The following is a 21,848-nucleotide window of genomic DNA, read 5'->3' as shown; positions in this document are numbered from 1 at the left end:
GGGATCAAGACCATTCCCAAGAAAATGAAATGCAAAAAGGCAAAATGGTTTTCTGAGGAGGCCTTACAAATAGCTGAGAAAAGAAGAGAAACTAAAGGCAAAGGAGAAAAGGAAAGATATATCCATTGAATGCAGAATTCCAAAGAATAGCACGAAGAGATAAGAAAGCCTTCCTCAGTGATCAATGCAAAGAAATAGAGGAAAACAATAGAATGGGAAAGACTAGAGATCTCTTCCAGAAAATTAGAGATACCATGGGAACATTTCATGCAAAGATGAGCACAATAAAGGACAGAAATGGTATGGACCTAACAAAAGCAGAAGATACTAAGAAGAGGTGGCAAGAATACAGAGAAGAACTATACAAAAAAGATCTTCATGACCCAGATAACCCATCCTGGAATACGAAGTCAAGTGGGCCTTAGGAAGCATTACTATGAACAAAACTAGTGGAGGTGATGGAATTCCAGTTGAGCTATTTCAAATCCTAAAAGATGATGCTGTGAAAGTCAACATGCCAGCAAATCTGGAAAATTCAGCAGTGGCCACAGAGCTGGAAATGGTCAGTTTTCTTTCCAATCCCAAAGAGGGGCAATGCCAAAGAATGTTCAAACTACCGCACAATTGCAGTCCTCTCACATGCTAGCAAAGTAATTCTCAAAAGTCTCCAAGCCAGGCTTCAGCAATACGTGAACCATGAACTTCCAGATATTCAAGCTGGATTTAGAAAAGGCAGAGGAACCGGAGATCAAATTGCCAACGTCTGCTGGATCATTGAAAAATCAAGAGAGTCCCCCCAAAATATCTACTTTTGCTTTATTGACTACGCCAAAGCCTTTGACTGTGTGGATCACAACAAACTGTGGAAAATTCTGAAAGAGATGGGAATACCAGACCACTCGGCCTGCCTCCTGAGAAATCTGTATGCAGGTCAAGAAGCAACAGTTAGAACTGGACATGGAACAACAGACTGGTTCCAAATCAGGAAAGGAGTATGTCAAGGCTGTATATTGTCACCCTGCCTATTTAACTTATATGCAGAGTACATCATGTGAAATGCCAGGCTGGAAGAAGCACAAGCTGGACTCAAGATTGCTGGGAGAAATATCAATAACCTCAGATATGCAGGTGATACCACACTTATGGCAGAAAGCGAAGAAGAACGAAAGAACCTCTTGATGAAAGTGAAAGAGGAGAGTGAAAAAATTGACTTAAAACTCAACATTCAGAAAACTAAGATCATGGCATCCGGTCCCATCACTTCATGGCAAATAGATGGGGAAACAATGGAAACAGTGACAGACTTTATTTTCTTGGCCTCCAAAATCACTGCAGATGGTGACTGCAGCCATGAAATTAAAAGATGCTTGCTCCTTGGGAGAAAAGCTATGACCAACCTAGATAGCATATAAAAAAGCAGAGACATTACCAACAAAGACCCATCTAATCAAAGATATGGTTTTTCCAGTAGTCATGTATGGATGTGAGAGTTGGACTGTAAAGAAAACTGAGCACCGAAGAATTGATGCTTTTAAACTATGGTGTTGGAGAAGACTCTTGAGAGTCTCTTGGACAGCAAGGAGATCTAACCAGTCAATCTTAAAGGAAATCAGTTCTGAATATTCATTGGAAGGACTGATGCTAAAGCTGAAACTCCAATACTTTGGCCACTTGATGCGAAGACTGACTCATTAGAAAAGTCCCTGATGCTGGGAAAGACTGAAGGCCGGAGGAGAAGGGGATGACAGAGGATGAGATAGTTGGATGGCATCACTGACACGATGGACATGTAGTTGAGTAGGCTCCGGGAGTTGGTGATGGACAAGGAAGCCTGGTGTGCTGCAGTCCATGGGGTCACAAAGAGTCAGACATGACTGAGCGACTGAACTGAACTTTTGAGTATCTACCATAATGAGTTATGATGGCTTGACTCAAGCAACAGTTATGATCTAACTGTTGGGTTGGGTAGCCTTTTCCTTGTCCAGGGGATCTTCCCAACCCTGGACTTGAACTGGGGTCTCCTGCATTGCAGGCAGATTTTTTACCAGCTGAACTATCCAGAAGCCCTTATGATCTGGTGGTAGAGATCAAACTGGTGGGACCAGAGCCAGTGGTATGGTTGTTTGGTATGATTGATTGTTGTAGTAATATTCCTGACTCCTTGTAGCCACACCCACATGACTCTGGACTTAATCATGTGACTTTCTTTGACCAGTGGGCAACCGCAAGTGTGACATAGCAGAAGCTTGAAAAACACTTGTGCAATTAGACTTTCCCTGTCCTTGTAACTTTCAGAACAAGGCTGGTTTAGAGGATAAGAGACCATATAGAGCAGTGACCAGCAGTTCTAGCTGAGTTCTCAGACCAATGTAGTTGGCAACTACCAGATATGTGAGCTAGACCTTTTGACTTCAATTAGCTCACCACTTGACTTCAGAGATCAGCCAAACTGGTCCAAGATAACTGTTCCACCTGGCTAACCCATAGAATACCCAAAGAACCTCTTTTTGGTTTGGTTGCTTTCTATTACTGGTCCTATATTACCTAATGTGTTCTTTTGTCAGAGTTGTGTCTTCCCTCCATTCCCTTTGTCTTCTTATTTTTCTGCCTTCTTGAATTAAATGCTTATCTTATTAATTTTCAGTCTTTTAAAGAGGTTGGGAAACCTTGATTCCAAGGAAGAATTGAAAGGTTTTGATTGTGAATTGAATGTTGGGACTGAACAAGGCAGAAGCATCACAAATGGCTCTCAGGGTTTGAAATTCATTTAATGACTGGTATTTTCTTTGCTCTAAAGGTCAGGGATGAGTTGACCTAATTTGTGTCAGTTAAGGTTTAACGGAAGTCTCTATTAAATCTCCAGATGATATCACAGGTGGTAGGTAGGTTTTGTTATCTCTTTGCAAAATAACAATAGTACTTATGTAATAGGATTGTTTAGGAATTAAATGATATATGTAAAGTATTTGACATGCACACAAAATATTAGGTATCATTGGATATTATTATGATTATTATTAGGCAGGCATAGTGGAAATCCCAACAGGAGGATTCTTTCATTGAAGACCACAAATGACCTGTCAGAGTCTTCCACTCAAGTGGGAACCAAAGGCTCAGTGTTGAGTTAACTGAAATGCATCTCTAACATACCTTGGGCTTGCTGAACTCATTTGTTTTTGATTCATTACTTTGTTTGTATTTTATATTTAAACCATGTCCTTATCATGTTCATTAGGTCATGTCACATGATATCACTGTGTACTGGTTCTTCATGATTCCATTCTGTTCTGAATATGAAGAAATGGAGGTACTGAAGGGTCCACAGAATTAGAAATAATGTTGAAATTAAAATATTTATTATTCTTCATTATTGTTTAAGGTTTTGAATACTTGGTAAATTTTCAGGAGAAATCATTTAAAATGAAATGAATTTTTAAAAGATATCCATTTACTGTTAGTAGGCAGGATTGTGTCCCTACGGACAGGTTTTGTCCATCTTGCTAGTTCAGTCCAGTTGGAGGAAGCTATTTCCTTTTTCCCTTTTTAGCTGTCTCAATAATTACAATTCTTTTTTTTTTTTTAATAATTACAATTCTTTAACATGTCGTACAAGCATGAGATCTTATTTGTACCAACACTTGGCACTTTTTATTAGCTCCTACGTGGCTTCCAACATGAGTGCCCTTAATTCTCTTTGAGATAGATGGAAGGTGTGCCTTGCTTCAGACCCCATGGCTGCAACAGTATATTGGATGGTGCTGGGTACCCTGTTGGTGCCCAACAAATAAGCTCTAATGCTGATGGGAATGAATGAGCAGGCAAGAGGAGAGTCATCCATCAACGCTCTGTCATACAGTATTGAAGCAGAGTGACTCTGGGGCGGAAGACAAACCAGTGCAGTCTGCGTGGAGGTCTGGGTGGTGTATTGGGCACAGACTTCCTTAGTTAAATCTTGCTGGGAGTATAATACTACTACACCCCACCTTTGGTTATTGTATCTGATTTTTGCTGGCTGAAAGAACACAGTTCATTTATCCCACTGACCTATTAAAGAATTCTGGCTTCATTTTTTGTGTCCTTTATATCTAGCACAGAAAAGGTGGGTGGCAGAGACACCTCCAGCCTGAAACATAGCTAAAGGCCTTCCTTGATGACATGCCTCTTTAAGTACATGCACTTTATAGATTATAAAACAGACCTTACCTGAAGTAAGACCTCTCTTTTGGCAGAGTTAAGTTGAAATGTAGAATTATTCAGTGACTTATTTTATCTCTTTTAGCCTATGGACAGCAAAACAACAGCCAGCTTACAGGAGGAAATGTAAACCTTCCAATCAACTTTTCTGTGTCTAATTATGGCCTTCTGCCATTTTGAACTTGTGAAGCCCAAAAGGGAGTTTCTTTTCCTGGTTTTGCAAATTTCTTCACCTTTTGCTGCTCCTTTGATAGAAACTATAAATCATCTTAAATTAAGTAAGGTGGCAGATTATATTCCATTTCTAAAGAAGTTTGACTCTCACAAACTGTTCACAAATTCTCACAAAGTGTTCTGAGTTGAATTGGAACTACTATTGAACTCTTGTTGTTAAACAGAGAAGACAGAATTGTATCATAATAGTAACTGCTGCCACTGAAATAATTCTGAGATGCCATAGTCAGCTTCCAGTCTCAGGTACCATAAATATAAGAGCTTTATTCTCAAGAAAAACTGTGATTACAGTTTCTTCCATGGCTGCCTCAATTTCGAGTCTGAAATTCTTTAAAAGCACCTTCCAGATTTGAGCAGTGGAGGGAAATCCCATCTGGGCAGTTCTCCTGTGCAGGATCAGGGAGTGGTGCTAATGGGGAAGGGGGCTGGGAGCGGGGATTCTTACAGTTGGAAGAAATAACTACTTAAAGCAAATGCTAATGATTTAAAATGTTATTCCTTCTGTGCTTTTAGAAAAAAAAATAAAATTAAAGTAATAAAGGCTCACAGCCTGTACCTCATCTCCAGTCACTCCGCCGAAATTCCCAAGAGGGTCTCGACTCCCCTCTCCTCCCTTTAAAAATGGTGGACCTGGAACCACTTACAGGAGAGGTTTAATAAGAGGCAAATGTGTTTTATATTTTGTATCTTGTTAAGTGAAAAAAGATGGATTCTTGCAAGTAGTCTCTTGGTGCAGATTTGAGTGGTCTGTGCATGCAGACGTGGGGATGCTTTGCCAGCTAGCATCTCCGCTCTGGTCCCCCATGGCTACTTAAAATACCCCTCCCATGCCACTGCCCCCACCTCAGAGCTAGCAGAGATGAAATTGCTTCATTTGTAGAATGGATCTGCAGATCCAGGAAACTTGTTTCTGTCTGATTTACTGATAATTTACTCCTCATTTGATTTAGGGGGGGAGAAGAGTGGGGATAAAAAGAAAAACAGTCTCAGTTCACATAGCCCTTCCTCAAGGAAAGAGGGATTGCTGTGCTGGTTGGAGAAAATCATGATTCAAAGGAACTGAAAAAAATTAATAAAGATTTACACAAAGGTTGTACACTTATTAGAGGGAAAACAGGAAAAACCTTGCACCTGTGATGAAGTGACCAAAAAACCCCTCACTTAAAGTAGCTTATTGGAAACTGGGCAAGAGAGAATCATTTTAAAATTATATATATACACACACACACATATATAATCTTAGATATATAATTTTACAATGAGACACATTCCCTTTCTGGCAATTTTTTTTATGACCTTTGGGTGCCAGATAGCACCATTCCTGCTGTCTGCTTTCACTATTCAGCGTTGAGGAAGCCCATTATATCTGTCTTTGATCCAGAGATCGGGATTGCTAAAACTGATGGCCACAATTAAAGACAGTCCTGTTGAAAAGCTGACCTCTGTCTGCTCTCAACTGCATGTAAACTTTTCAATATGGATGTAATTTGGTATTAAATTACCCATGCTTTATTGCTTTTTAGTACAGCCCTGTCTGTTGCCTTTTAAAGATAAAGGTAACATAAAAGAAAAATTGTGGTGTGTCTGCATAATTATGTAATTATAAACTTGTTTTCCTACATTCAGAAAACCCTTTGTGTGTGTGTGCATCTATTGAAAAGTTAATAGGCTGGTAGGATTGGAGAAGAAGCCTTTATATATATATATATATATTTTTTTTTTTTCTCCTGATCTGTTCAACTTAGATATATGCTATGCAAGATAGGTCACTGTATTTAACTATTTTAATCTTGGCGTTCAGAGGGTATTCTTGATTTGGAAGTGAGGTGGTTTTGCAAAAGATGTTGCTGTGTTTATTTTTTACCATCAGCCAAACTGGCATGGATGTTATGCCAGAGCTCTGAGGCAAAACCTACCCGTTCTACCAAAGATTGGACCTATCATAGCAACATGGTAATATCCCACATGTCTGCAATGAGCTCTTGGATGATTTAAACCTCACTGTATTAGACATTAAAAGCAACGGTTGTGACTTTCTCCTCTAACATTTTTGTTTGCTGTGAATTCTGCTGAGGGGCATGGAAAACAAGCTGAAAAGACAGAAGCAGATTTCCCTTTTACATTACAGAGCTGCCCACTACTCTCAGTTGTTCTAGCTACCACTCCGTTATTTCAGAGTGGAACGGGTGTAAGCTATCATTAGAGTCAGATATAGGTTTCTAGAATTGCATCTTCTGAATAGAGAAAGAATATCTGTTTGGAGGGATAGTTGAAATCACAATTCCATGATAAAACTTGGAGGAGGACAAACTCTCAGGCCTCTGGAAACGTGCAATAATTCTCTGTGTAAATGGAAAGTTTTGAGCTTGCTTCCTCTTCTTGTTAAATGTTCCATGGCAAGATTTTCCAGTAGAACCACATTTAAAAAGCCAAGCAGATAAAAAGCTGATATCAAAACAAACAACCCAAGGGAGGCCAACAGGCTGCTCCAAATACCTTGAAACATAATAAAGCAAAGGTGTCAGGTTGGGGGGATAGTGTCTGCATAATGCAGGCTAGTTCATCTCTTCCTCCTTGCTGGTCCTCTATTGGGTTATATGTCTAGTCTTCTGCCCCACTTACCTGATTCTCTGGGCACACTGAAGAATTGGGGTCTGACCCATGTTGTAATTCATCTGGTTGCTCTATAAAAATTGCCTCCTGTGGAAAACATATGTTGTATACACTTTTATTGGCTCTCATGCAAAGAGGTAATTCCAGAATATCAAGGAAATGTGGAAAATAGATTCCATGCTAGATTTAACCCCCCACTCCCATCACCTTCCAGCATAACTTGCTTTAGAGACTGAGACCAAAGAGAAGGCTCAGCAGCATAACTTGCTTTAGAGACTGAGACCAAAGAGAAGGCTCAGCTTCAAGTAATAGTTTTCAAGTCACTGTTTAAAATAGGGCTCATCCTTTTTTTTTTTCCTCCCCTCTTAGTGTCACCAGGACCTCCTTTCCTCTGATGTTGCTAGTAGTAATGCTGAGAGGACTGGGCATAAGATACAGTAGGGATTAAGGGTTGGATTTGGGGTTAGATTCGAGCCATCCAGGGTGGTAGCCACTAATGTGATAGAGCTATTGATATTTAAATTAAAGAAAATTATGTAAAATTCAGTTCCTCAGTCACACCACTAAATTGCAAGTGGTCAATAGTCACATAAGGCTAGTGGCTACCATGTTGGACAGTGCAGATATGGAACATTTCTGTAGCTGCAGAAAATTTTATCGGTCAGTACTGGGCTAGTAAGAGCTGGAATGTCAGGTCCACTGTTACCTTGGCTAGGTCACTGTACCTAAGTTTATTCATTCATCTGTAAAATGGGAATAGTAATAGTATCAACTTCTTGAGGTGATGATTGGTGAGATAATTAAAAGAGGTAATACATGTGCTGTCAGATAGGAGTTTCTGCAGTAATAGAAATGTTCTATATCTGCATTGTCTGATATGGTAGCCACTAGCCACATGGGGCTATTGAGCACTTAAGATGTGGAGAATGTGACTAAGAAACTGAAGTTTTAATTTTGTTTGATTAAATAAAACTTAAAATATTTGCATGGGAATAGTGGCTATTGTATTGGAGAGAGACCTTGCTCAGCAAATACCAGCTTTGTTTCTGTTAGTTCTCCCAATTTGGAAAAGGTGGATAATGAATCACAGGTTTGTTTTGAGATTTAAATGAGAAAAATGTTCTTGAAAGCACTAATTAAATCTTAGATATTTAACATATTTTCACTGTTCATTAAATTTATTTATAAATATGAGGCTTATGGAAATAGAAAAGTTATGAATAAGGATCACAAGGAATTATGAAATAATAAAGGGCTAAGAAATAAATTTGTCTTGTTTATCAATGTTTGAATAATTTTGAATTCTAGAAAAGTTACAGAATAGTATTAGTTGAGATGACTAGTGAGAGAATCATTATTCATCTACCTGTCCTCTTTAATTTTATATATTACCATTAATATATAGACCAAGTATGATATTTTTTAAAAGGCCATTGGGATCAGCTGTATTATTTTCTAGTATGAATAATTTAATTTGGCAATATTCTTGATATTTTTTGCTATAGCCACAGGTTTCAGGGAAAACCAGAATTCTTTTTTTAAATGCAGCTGTAGGGTGGAGGAGAGTCTTTATGGTACTGAACTAAAGAGTTTTAGCCAAATCTGCAAGGCAAGCAGACCTGCTTTTGATTTCCTTACTTGCAGCATTTGATACTTTGGAGCAGTATCTACAAAATTCCACTGAGCATTTGATCGTGTGCTCGCTTGCATTGTTTTGCAGGAGTTTGTCCTGCTATTCCAACTAAATCATAAGCTTCCTGAAGGCAAAGCTCATGTACTCTACATCTAGCACAATGCTGATAGGTTCTATCAATAAGGGTTGACTTACTATTGATTTTTCTCTGTCTTTTTTTGGTATAACACCAAATTTTATTATGCAGTTGTGATGTAGTGAATACACTTAAGGCCTTCAGTGGCGATTAATAATGATTCTGCATTTGTTTACACTCAACAAAACCTCTAGTGATTTTGCCACAGCATCCCAAAGACTTGACTGTTAGGAAGCCCTCATGTTAGAAAAATCAGGTCTGTTGGCGGCATCAGCATCACTTATAATCACTCCTTAAAGATCATCACTTACTTTACCAGTCGAGAAACAACCTGACCTTTTTAATCTTAGGAAAAAATTCCATATAAATTTATCTTGAAATATTTGGTAAAGATTACAGTGCCTATTAAAAAAAATCATTATCAATTAAAATTAAGTATGCAAGCGATGCTGCAATTTGAGATAACTTTAAAGGTCCAGTTTTGTAAAAGATGTGAGAATAATTTAGTTCCTTCTACTAAACTACTCCACCTAATATCTTGATCCATATCCATTTTAGCATTTTTTTGCATAACAGAATACCAAACTTAAACATTTTGGGGGAAATTCACCAGAAAAGCCAATTGAAAAAGAAATATGCCTGCTCAAATAGACTTGGGCCTGAACATAGAGTTTTAGAGTTGAAAGGGATCTCAGAGCGCAAATGATCTGGTACTACAGAGGTTAATTAACTGACTCACAATTACTCAGAGCCAAGATCAGGTTCAATTCAAGTCTGAGGGGCCCATTTCACTTGCCAGTGTAGACGCAAGACATGAATTCACTTAAATAAAAATCCATCATGAGCTCAGTGCTAGTTTAACCCCAATTGTTAAAATTGTGCTGCCTCGTGGGCCCTCTGCTGCATTTTTATTAATCCCTAACTCCTCATTGAGATTACTTTATTTAAATGTCATCACCCAGCTCTAAAATATGCTTTCAAAATAACTGTGGTGGCCATGGAATACAAAGTATTGGGAGAAGAAAAGGAAGCAGTAGAAGCCAACTTCTGTTTGATATGTAGACACATTTCAGTCCACTGGGCCCCTGGTGGTGGTACTGAGGCAGGCTTTACAACCAGGCCTGGACATCCCCGCTATCAGAGGGGGACTGCCATTGCCACTGGCAGGGTTGTACCTTTGGAGGCATTTGGGTCATTGGTGGAGTAGGATCAGAGAAAAGGTATAAAAAGTGAGATAAAGCAAAGGGGTCTATAAACTAAAGTCTTATGATGCAAGGTGGGGTGGGGGAGGCTCCTAGCATTAGATGGAGAGAAGATCAGTCAGTTAATAAGTTTGGGGTGCTGGCGACTAAAACCAGATCACTGGTGGCTGTCAGCTGGAGAGGGGCGTCACCCCAGGTGGATGGCGACCTGGCCAGCTCTGTTACAGCATGTGCCTTAGTATTCATTTCTCTCCACTTTTTTCAGTCCTTTGTCGAGAGACAGTGAAGGGTTAGCCTTTTCTCCCCCATGCTGATACAGGTAAAGACAGAGACTGATGGTGCCAGCCTTAATTCCCCAAAGAAAAGGAGATCTAGATTTATGTGAATACCTTTAGTTCTGAAACAAGAAAAGATAAAACAGGTTGCATTCATGTATTCATGAAGCAGACAGTGTGTGTATTGGCGAATTCTGTACAAATTCACTTATTGTTCCATCTCTCTTATTTCTGAAGACCCTGGTGCTCATTTTCCCTTAATAACATAAAAGCAGTTTTAGCACAACTGAATTTTCAAGTTTAAAGCAGGATATCCACAATTCAAAAATGCGTGTGTGTGTGTGTGCGCGCGCACGCACGCATACACATGCACCCGTCTGTGTGCACGCGCAATAAGTTGATTAGAAGATCAGTGTGATTCCACTGGGAACAAAAAGTGTTTTTTTGGCTTATGAGATTTTCTTTTTTTTTTATCAGTAAACCTAAAGGACATCTTCCAGCTCAGAGAATTGTGGTCACGGGTCAGAATTTGACATCTTGATAAAGATGGTGAGCTGCGACAAGAAGCCAATTTTCCTTTCTTGGTTTGTATCACTCGTCTTGCTATTCCATTGACAGATGTTCTATCTTTGATAGCTGTAATGGCAACTTTTATGGGGCCTAGGAAAAAAACTGAGTTTAGGAACAGTGGTCCTCAAATATTTGTATGTTCATAAATTACCTAGGAGACTTGTTGGGACAAAAAAAAGCAGATTGTGCTTCAGCAGTCCTGGAATTTGGCCCAGGAATCTGTGATTTATACAGGTAGCTTAAGAGATTCTCATGTGTAGCCACACTTTGAGCAGGAGAGGTCTAGGAGAGGGGTGGGCAAAGTACAGCCTGTGGGCCAAATTTGACTCATTGCCTGTGAGTGAAAATAAAGTTTTATTGGAACCAAGTCACTCTCATTCATTTTTGTATTGTCTGTGGATATTTTTGCACTGTGATGGTAGAGTTGACAGAGACCATATGGTCCATGAGGCTTAAAATAATTACTCTTTGGCAGTTTACTGGAAGAATTTGCTGTCCTCTGGTCAGCAAGAGAAAGTTTTCAACTTGTTGATGTAAGTCAACATTTATGTATGTGTATATATATGTGTGTGTGTATAATATATATGTGTGTGTATATATCTATATACACATACACATATATGACATATGTATATATGATACTTTAAATGCCTAGTATTAGTTTACCCATATATAAGGTACATAAGAGTGTGGATGAGTTGGTTCAAGGGCTAGAGGTCGAGTGTGGTGCTATCTCAATAATTTAATAGGAGGACTGTAATACAGGAGTTAGTTAGTGTTAACTCTGTTGGTACACAGATGATGCTCTGAGATCTGGCTATTACGTGTTGAACTTGTGACCTTGAATAAGTTACTTTATGTCTCTAAGACTCAGTTTCCTAATCTGTGAAAAGGGGTTGATAGTAGTACCTACTCATGGACTTGTGAGAATTAGAAAAGATAATGTGAGTGAGGTGCCTGGTATTATAGTAGGTGAGAATTCTACCACCAAACCACCCTTGCACCAGTAATGCCTGGTATTGTGTCGGGCACATATCAAGCACTCAGAGAACGTTGTCTCTTGGAGTCATCAACGTCTTCACCAGCCCAGCACTGTGTGCACTACTTAGCTATCAGGTACTGAAGTCAACAGACTTTGCCGCTGTTCCTGTTACCTCTCCCTGGGCTGACAATGTGGGCCAAAGTTCAGGACTCTGGACAGCTAAGGTCCTGAGTCTGTTGATTCTGAACTAGGCATATTTGGAGGCATGATCTTCTCTTATTAAATGTCATTTCCAATTTCCCCCTTGAATACACAATTTCAAGGAGGTGCCTATACCTTTGAAAGTGGCTCTTCCAATCTCCTTTTTTACTTTATTTTAGTTGTAAGAAATTTATTTAATTTAATCCAGCATCTCTTCCTACTTAAAAACAACAAAAATGGGGGCAAAAAAGTCTATGAAACAAGGAATAGAAGGAAGCTTCCTGCTAGAGATAGACAGTATCTATCAAAATAATAGACAAGTTCATACAATGCAGTTTCATAAAACATAGTTTTATACAATATAGTTTCTTTTTTTAAAAATTTATTAATGTGAGGGTGGGATATTTCAAAAGAACAGCATGTATACTATTTATGGTGAAACAGATCACCAGCCCAGGTGGGATGCATGAGACAAGTGCTCGGGCCTGGTGTACTGGGAAGACCCAGAGGAATCGGGTGGAGAGGGAGGTGGGAGGGGGGATCGGGATGGGGAATACTTGTAAATCTATGGCTGATTCATATCAATGTATGACAAAAAAAAATTAAAAAAAAAATTTTTTTTCTACTTATTTTTATTAGTTGGAGGCTAATTACTTTACAATATTGTAGTGGTTTTTGCCATACATTGACATGAATCAGCCATAGATTTACATGTGTTCCCCATCCCAATCCCCCCTCCCACCTCCCTCTCCATCCCATCCCTCTGGGTCTTCCCAGTGCACCAGCCCCGAGCACTTGTCTCATGCATCCAACCTGGGCTGGTGATCTCTTTTCACCTGGGCTGGTGATCTGTTTCACCCTTGATAGTATACTTGTTTCAATGCATTTTCTCAGAACATCCCACCCTCGCCTTCTCCCACAGAGTCCAAAAGTCTGTTCTGTACATCTGTGTCTCTTTTTCTATTTTGCATATAGGGTTATCGTTACCATCTTTAAATTCCATATATATGTGTTAGTATACTGTATGGTCTTTATCTTTCTGGCTTACTTCACTCTGTATAATGGGCTCCAGTTCATCCATCTCATTAGAACTGATTCAAATGAATTCTTTTTAATGGCTGAGTAATATTCCATGGTGTATATGTACCACAGCTTCCTTATCCATTCATCTGCTGATGGGCATCTAGGTTGCTTCCATGTCCTGGCTATTATAAACAGTGCTGCGATGAACATTGGGGTGCACGTGTCTCTTTCAGATCTGGTTTCCTCAGTGTGTATGCCCAGGAGTGGGATTGCTGGGTCATATGGCAGTTCTATTTCCAGTTTTTTAAGAAATCTCCACACTGTTTCTCCATAGTGGCTGTACTAGTTTGCATTCCCACCAACAGTGTAAGAGGGTTCCCTTTTCTCCACACCCTCTCCAGCATTTATTGCTTGTAGACTTTTGGATAGCAGCCATTCTGACTGGCGTGTAATGGTACCTCATTGAGGTTTTGATTTGAGCCCAGCCACCCAAACCTTCTTCCTCCTCCTTTTTGCAGCCTTTCTGTAATTGATTGTATTGATGTATCAGAAAGTATGCTTTCTGGTTAAAAGAAGTTTATAAAGTAAAATGTACTCACCTGGGGAAAGGTTAGAACAGAGAAGGAATGATTGAATCAGAATATGGCCCATAGGTGTTTTTTTTTTTTTTTTTTTGGAGATGAATGAGTCCTTACCTTCCTGGTCATCCGGTACTGCATACCACAGTGATACATGATGATTTCAAGTGGTTTATACCAAACATTATCTTTCATTTAACCACTGCATGTTTATTTTAATGCATTATATGTATTCTAATTAAATATTACATTAAAAATTATAGCTGCTGAAGTTAAAGAGAAAATGTTGATATATAGTTAGTAGTATTTGATAAAACAAATTAGAAAAATGCAATTGACAATAAGATTTTGTTCTAAAGATTAATTTTAAACAAAGTTGTTTTTAAAAGTTATTTTAATAAGAACTAATAGGTAACACTTCAGTGGGATGGGATATGGCAAATGCATGAAGATGACATTAAAATTTCTGAGATCTGGGAAACTCTAACATTGTCCATCTCCCTTGTTTTACACACGAATTAATGATAATGATGATTTTAATAATCATCGTGGAGAAGTATGATATTAATAATGATTTAGAAAGCGCTATCCCACTTATTTATTACTGGGAAATGAAACTGCAGTGCTTATGGGTTCTAATCAATGGCAACCATCGTTTTGCTCATGAATCTACAGTTTGATCAGGTTTTCATGAGGGTACTCATCTCTGTTTCTTCCAGCATCAGTTGGGATGGCTGGATGAATGGGGTGTCAAATCCTCTGAATAGTCACTCACTTCTGTAGTGGTGACGCTGGCTGTCAGTTAGAACCTCGTCAGGGGCTGTGGCCCAGAACAAATACATGTAGCCTCTCCATGGGATCTATGGCTTCCTCACAACATGGCAGCTAGTCCTCAAAAGTGAGTATCCAAGACAGAAGAGCAGACAGAAACTGTTTTGCCTTTTATTGTTTATAGCCTCAGATGTCACACAGTATCACTAACACCACAGTCACAGTGGGTGGGAACTAAACCCCACCTCTCAGTGGAGGAGTGTCAGTGTCACATTGTTAGAATAATGTGTGGGATGGGATATACTGTTGTCACCATCTTTGGAAAAAATAATCTGTCCTAAGTACTGTCACATATATTAGGATATTCAAATTTTTGCAACTATTTGTGTGAGCCTCTTATCACCCTTGCTATCCTTACTGTTTTCCAGATAAAAGAATTGAGGCTCAGAGAGCTTGACTGACATGCCACTTAACACATGGGTAGTTTGTAGCTGAAACAAAGTTAAAGCAGTTTTAGGACCCAGAAAAGACATTCTTCTCCAGGTTGCCAAGTTCACAGGGATCCTTTTTACATTGTCTCCTGTCCTTTTGCTAGGATCATTGCCTTCACTCCTCCTGGGGAAGAGTTCAGTTCTAGAAGAGGTCTAGATAACTCTTAGAAACAAAGATCTCATGTTCAGCTTCCTTCAAATGTCATCAGATCCTGAGATGCTTTTGTGAGAGACTATTGACTGGTTTTTGTTTCAGTCAAGTAGCTTAATTTCTTTTAGGCACTAGGACTAGAAGGTCAAAATTATTTTGAGATAATTGTGTTGATCACATTTTCTTGAGGATTTTCTTGAAAATTTAAAATGTTTTAAATTAATATTTCAAATAAAATATAAGAATAGTACTCCTTACTTATCATCTAGCTTTAACAGATCTTTGCCATTATTTATTGTTTAATTTAAAAAAATTACCTCTCTGAATTTCATCAGTTTTTTTTTTTCCTGTTGTGAAGTGGCCGTCTTTATTGTTTGTTGACAGAAAATATACTTGTAGAATTTTACAGATATGTGAGTTGCAAAGTAATCAAGGATGGGCTGGGGTCAGAGATCTCAGCTACTGCTGATGAGCTGCCTGTATAAGCAACATCAGTGGCTGGCCCTGTCCTACTCAAATGCTGCTCTGGGTCTGAGGCACGTGTGTGTCTCACAGTCAAACTCCCAACGTGAGCAATACTGTTGTTGTTGTAAATGGCAAAGTGTCATTACTCTCTTTAATGATTGAGTTGTATTCCATTATATGTACCACATATTCTTTATCCGTTCATCTGTTGATACACCCTTAGTTTGCTTCCTTATCTTGGCAATTATGAATAATACTGCTATGAACATTTAGGTGCATGTATCTTTTTGAATTCGTGTTTTCATTTGCTTTGTATATATATCCAGCAGTGGAATTGGTGGACCATATAGTAGTTCTATTTGTAGTTTTTTGTAAAACCTCCATACTCTTTTCATAGTGGCTACACCAATTTACATTTCTACTAATGATGTACAAGGGTTCCTTTTTTTCCTCATCCTCACCGACATTTGTTACTCACGGTCTTTTTGATGATAGCTACTCTGACAGGTGTGAGGTGCTATCTCATTGTCATTTTGATTTGAATTTTTCTGATTAGTGATGCTGAACATCTTTTCCTGTACTTGTTGACCACATGTATGTCATCTTTGGAAAAATGTCTATTCAAGTCTTCTACCCATTTTTAAATCAGGTTATTTGCTTTTTGACATTGATTTATATAAACTGTTTATATATATTGGATATTGATCCTTTATGGTTCATATAATTTACAGATATTTTCTCCAATTCAGTAGGTTGTCTTTTTGTTTTCATTGATGGTTTCCTTTGATGTACAAAGCCTTTATGTTTAATTAAGCCCCATTTATTTGTTTTAGCTTTTATTTGTCTTACTTTAGGAGATAGATCCAAAAAAATATTGCTATGATTTATGGCAAAGAGTATTTTGCCTTTGTTTTCCTCTAGGAGTTTTATAATATCTAATGTTACATTTAGGTCTTTAATTCATTTTGAATTTATTTTTATATGTGGTATGAGGAAATGTTCTAATCTCATTATTTTTCCCCCACATATAGCTTCCCAGTTTCCCTAGGATTACTTATCAAAGAGATTATCTTTTCTCTATTGCATGTTCTCGTCTCCTTTGTTGTAGATTAAGTGACCATAGTTCCTGGGTTTATTTCTGGACTTTTTGTTCTGTTCTATTGATCTGTGTGCTTGTTTTGTGCCAGTACCATGTTGTTTTGATTACTGTAGTTTTGTAGTATAGTCTGAAGTCAGGGTGCATGATACGTTCAGTTTCATTTTTTTTCTCAAGATTGCTTTGGCAGTTCAGGGTTGTGTGTGGTTCCATAGAACTTTCAGAACTTCGTTCTATATGTGTGAAAAATTTCATTTTTTTTTTTTTTTTTGAGCACTGAGTACTGTGCTTAGTGACATAAGATAAAGACAAATACTTTATCACTTATAAGTGGAATTTAAAAAATAAGATGAAAGAATGTATATGACAAAACAAAACAAATATTTCACTTAAAAATATAGGGCATTACATATATCAAATTCCCTCTCACCCTCCCTAGAGATAACCACTATTCTAACTTTATATTATAATTGTTTCATTCTAATGATATTCTATTTATATCATTTCCAAGGATGTTTTCTTTCTTGCTTCAAATATAAAAGTCTAGAAATGATATTTTTAAAAAAATATGTAAATTGCTACACTTTATCCAACAATGTAGTTTTGGGATTTAGCCATGTTTAAATTTTTAGAATAATTCTTTTATTTTTATCCACCCTATGGTATCCCAATGAATGAATAAATTAGATTATCCATTATTGTTAGCTTCTGCTTCTTTCCTTTTTCTGTTCTGATGAGCATGCTGGAGTAAATATCCTTATTACATGCCTTCTGGAGCATATGCAACTATTTCTCTAGGATTGATTTTTAGAAATAGGGTATGCACATCTTTATAGGAAATAGGGTATGCTCATCTTCATCTTTATAGGAACTGCCAAATGTCCCTCAAGTTTATTCCTCCAGTTATATATAGAAGTTTTAATTTCCTCCTCCTATGGACACTTTGTGTTATCAGGCATACTTACTTTTTTAACCAATCTGATGGGCATAAGATGAGATTTTAGTATTGTTTTAATTTGAATTTCTCTTATTTCTGATGAGTTTGAACATTTTTCATAAATTTGCAGTGTATTTAGAGTTGTTCTTATGTTAATTGCCTGTTCATTTACTCTGCCCATTTTTTCCCATTAAGTTTCTTTTTTATTATAATATGTAGGAATTTTTCATATGTTCTGATCAGAGTACTGTGTTAATTATATTGTGGAAAATAACTCCATCTACTCTGTGACTTGTCTTTTCACTTTCCCCCCTATGTATTTTGTCACAATTTGTTGCTAAAAATTGCCTTGGCTATTTTGATTTGTTTGCTTCCCTGTGAATTTTCAGATCAGCTTGCCAGCTGCTAAGAAATGCTCTGCTGGAGGTTTTGATTGGTATTGTATCTAGTTCAGAGATTGTTTTAAGGTGTATTTCCACCTTGAAATAGAGTTTTACTTTCCATAGCAAAGCATAGACCACCATGTAGTCAAGTCTTTTGTTGAGTCTTGAGGCCTCCCTCTTCTGGCACCTGTCTGGGCATCAGTCAAATAAGCTTTTCTAGAATTGCTCCTCCCATGCCCACCCATCTCCTGAGCCTCCTGTCAGTGGTGATAATGTACCCATTCTCTTAGCCACAAACAAAGGCACTGTGGACAGTCCATTAATTGCTGTACTCCAGGTGCTATGATGGGAGCAAATAGAGGAACTGAAGGCTGAGACCCAGGCAGCAAGTTTGAGGGAGAGACCTGGAGGTCCCATCACTATCAGTTTGGCTTGTTTCCTAGGTCCATGTGTTTTCTGTGTTCTAGTAGTGATGTGGCCTGCTTTAGAACATAGTCTCCAAATAAATGGGCTTCCCTCATAGCTCAGTCAGTAAAGAATCCGCCTGCAATGCAAGAGACCCGGGTTCGATTTCTGGGTTGAGAAGATCCCTTGGAGAAGGAAATGGCAATCCACTCCAGTGTTCTTGCCTGGAAAATCCTATGGACAGAGGAGCTTGGAGGGCTACTTTCTATGGGCTCGCAAGAGTTGGACATAACTTAGCGACTAAAATTGAAAAAGTGAAGTCGCTCAGTCATGTCTGACTCTTTGTGACCCCATGGACTGTAGTCTACCACACTCCTCCATCCATGGGATTTTCCAGCCAAGGGTACTGGAGTGGGTTGCCGTTTCCTTCTCTAGAGGATCTTCCCAACCCGGGGATCAAACCCAGGTCTCCCGCATTGTAGGCAGACGCTTTACCATCTGAGCCACCAGGGAAGTCCAAAACCACCTCCAGATAAAACTGCTTGGGTTCAAATTCCATCTCCACCACTTATTAGCCTGGGAAAGTTACTTAACTGATTCATCCCCTAGTTTCTTCATTTGTTAAGTAGGGAATCTCCTGGAGTTGTTTTGAGGAGTGAAATAAGTAATATCAGTAATGTATTGAGAATAGTGCTGTGCTTATTAGGAATTACTCACTGCTCTAACATCACCATTATTTATTGTTCTTATTGTATTGAACCATCTTAGATTCAAGTTGATATTTTCCTATGTGTGCTTTCTCTTGAAATGGGGTTCCTGGGAAATACTCTGTCTAACCTATTGGAGGTTGATAGTGTCCATGAGCATATTCAAGATTCTTAGAATATTTGTAGTTAAAAAACTATTTAACACTATTTAAGCCAATATTTTCCAGCCCTTCCTGTCCACTGAAATCTTCATCTTCCTTTTTCCAAAGAGGACCTATTAAATTCAGTGTAATTAGCATTCACTAGAAGATATTTTCAGGAATAGTCTTTGGGGGATTACCTGTAAAAAAATTATCTTTATTTTGGCATTTATTACAGAAAGATATCTCAAAAAGGTATATTCTTAGTGAAGGATTTGAAAACAGAGGTTGGCTAAAGAATAGAGATTGATATTGGTAGTCAGTCTCTGATGAGTGAAATATCCTTTAAGTATTTGAAAAAAATCTCCCAATAATCGTGAACACATTCATTTAACTTATAGTATTAAAAAAAGAGGGTGCGAGTTTGTTGTTTTTATAAAGTAGAAGTGTCATATTTTTGGTGCCTATATTACAGCCTGGTGCAGGAGTAAAATTTTATTCCTTTCATAGAAGCCCCATTGGACTTTCTCCTGAAGGCAGGAAGGCCAGTTTATTGGTATTTATCACAGTTCATTTACTGCTTGTTTTTATTTCTTCAAAGAACTCAAGTTGCAATTGGGAATGGCATTTTGAGAATGCTGGGAATGTTGCTGAGAATATTTTTTTTTCTGTTCCCTTCCCTCCCTTTCTGTGTATTTTGTTATGTACTTAGCCAAACCTGTGGCTGGTTAATTATTCCAAATCAGGAACAAAATGCTAAGGCGGAGCACAGAGGCAGCTGCTCCATGCTGCCGCCTCTCCTATTGCTGTTCTGCCATTGCTCTTAACCAAGTAAAGGGAGAAGTAGATTATGCTCGCGTTGGGTCCAAATAGTTAGGTCTCTAATCAAGAAAAACAAAGCAGAACCAGTTGTAAATAATATTTCCTTTCTTTTAATTTCCTGAAAGACCTTTTCTTAGGATAGCTTCCCCCCACCCCTCTTTCTGTTTTCTCCCCGTGACACTTTTTGTTGCATTAGGATGGCACCTATGGACTTTCCCTGGTGATCCAGTGGTTAAGACTTCTTCCAATGCAGAGGGTGTGGGTTCAATCCCTGGTTGGGGAGCTAAGATCCCACATGCCTGGGGGCCAAAAAATATAAAGAAGAAGCAATATTGTAACTAATTCAGTAAAAACTAAAATATATGGTTCACATTAAAAAAAGAAAAAAACAACTACAACCTGTAGGGCCAGGTTTGAGTTTGAGATCTGTTCAGGCCAGGATCTGGTAGGAAAGGTCTGACCAAGCAGAGAACTAAAACTGAGGAGAAAACTCTAGGGCAGGATCATTGGTTTCTGAATTGCTCACCATTAATTCTCTATCACAGATTCCTTTCATTATCAGATAAAGTGAGCAATGAAATCCAGATGATTTGCTGATAAACTGTTATACCTCCAGTTCACATATGTTAAAACAAAATGTCTAATTTTAGTTCTGTATGCTTCTAAATCTTAACAATTGCTTTATCTTTTCGATTTCCATTGCTTGTGTTTAGTTTTTTCCAAAATAGTCATGCTAAGTAACATTTTTGGCTAACTTGAGTTAGGAATGTTTTGTTATTTAACAGTTTTCTGAATGAATTTTGTCTCATATTTTTGTCTCATATATTTCTTTTCAAACAAAGCTCAAATGAGTACTTAAAAGTGTATGAATTACCCAGAAATCAAGTTAAAGTAGTAACTTTGGTTTTACCTGTCAAAGATACATTGATCCAGGGCTTAATCACGACTGTACTTAAACAGAAACATTAAAAGTACAAAATGAGGCTTGTTTTTCATTAAAAAAGAAAAGAGCTGGTAACACTTGGAGTACGTAAACATTGCTGCCTGGTAAATTATAATCAGATTGCTATTGGATTACGCATTACATTGTGCTAATGCTAAAAGACCCATTCGCAATGATGTCATTTCAGGCTCTGAGCAGACCAGATCTGTTCCTGTTAAAAACACACTGTGCTAACAATTTGCAACAGACCAAGGGGTTATTTGACTTGGGTAGGATTGGCTAGAGTAGTAAAGAGGTATTTCTTTTTACTGAGAAAAACTTTCACGCTGTCTAGGACAAGGTTCATTAGACACAGGCCATTTTGTTAATTTAAAAGATATCTTCAGTGCTTCCAAATCCATTTCTCTGTGTACAGTTAACTTTACCGTAGGATCACATGAAGGAGAAGTTGAGACTTGCAGAATAAAGTTTTTACCTTTGTGCATACCTCTGTTATCATTGCAGTTACGGCAAGAAGTTGATGGTCACACAAATGGTTTTTAAAGGAGATGCTTTTTATTTTATGCTTTTTTTTTTAAGCTTTATGCAGCAGCATGTAGCCGTGTTTCTAATATTTCCACTAGTGGGTGCTGCAGTGCTTCCAACTCTGTATATTTTTATCTGGGCACAATATAAAAAAACCACACATGCAGTGAATGGTGAGTTTCCCTTAAGAGCTACTGTCCTGTCAAGAAAGATACCAAAAATACATTTGGAAGATTAAACCTGCTGAAATTATTTACTAAAATTTTAGAACAGAATAATGTGCTTGCGATTGCTACTCAGTTTTTGTTGGCATTCATTTATACTTGTGAATTGTCACATTTATTCTTGTGTGATAGGCATATATGTTGAAG

The 21,848-nt window shown here is 38.0% G+C and overlaps 1 long non-coding RNA gene across 1 annotated transcript in view; it reads left to right on the top strand.

Moving 5' to 3' along the window:
* LOC122421354 overlaps window positions 1-11,215 on the top strand; it is a 310,048-nt gene extending 298,833 nt beyond the window's left edge. The window contains exon 4 of the long non-coding RNA XR_006263470.1: window positions 10,765-11,215. This is a non-coding gene — a long non-coding RNA (uncharacterized LOC122421354). The remainder of the gene's footprint in view (window positions 1-10,764) is intronic.
* The last annotated feature ends 10,633 nt before the right edge of the window (window positions 11,216-21,848 follow it).

The sequence above is a fragment of the Cervus canadensis genome, chromosome 18 (genome assembly GCF_019320065.1).
Source record: "Cervus canadensis isolate Bull #8, Minnesota chromosome 18, ASM1932006v1, whole genome shotgun sequence".
NCBI lineage: Eukaryota > Metazoa > Chordata > Mammalia > Artiodactyla > Cervidae > Cervus > Cervus canadensis.
The sequence above is the reverse complement of the archived record's forward strand: the minus strand, read 5'-3'. Positions and strand labels throughout refer to the sequence as shown.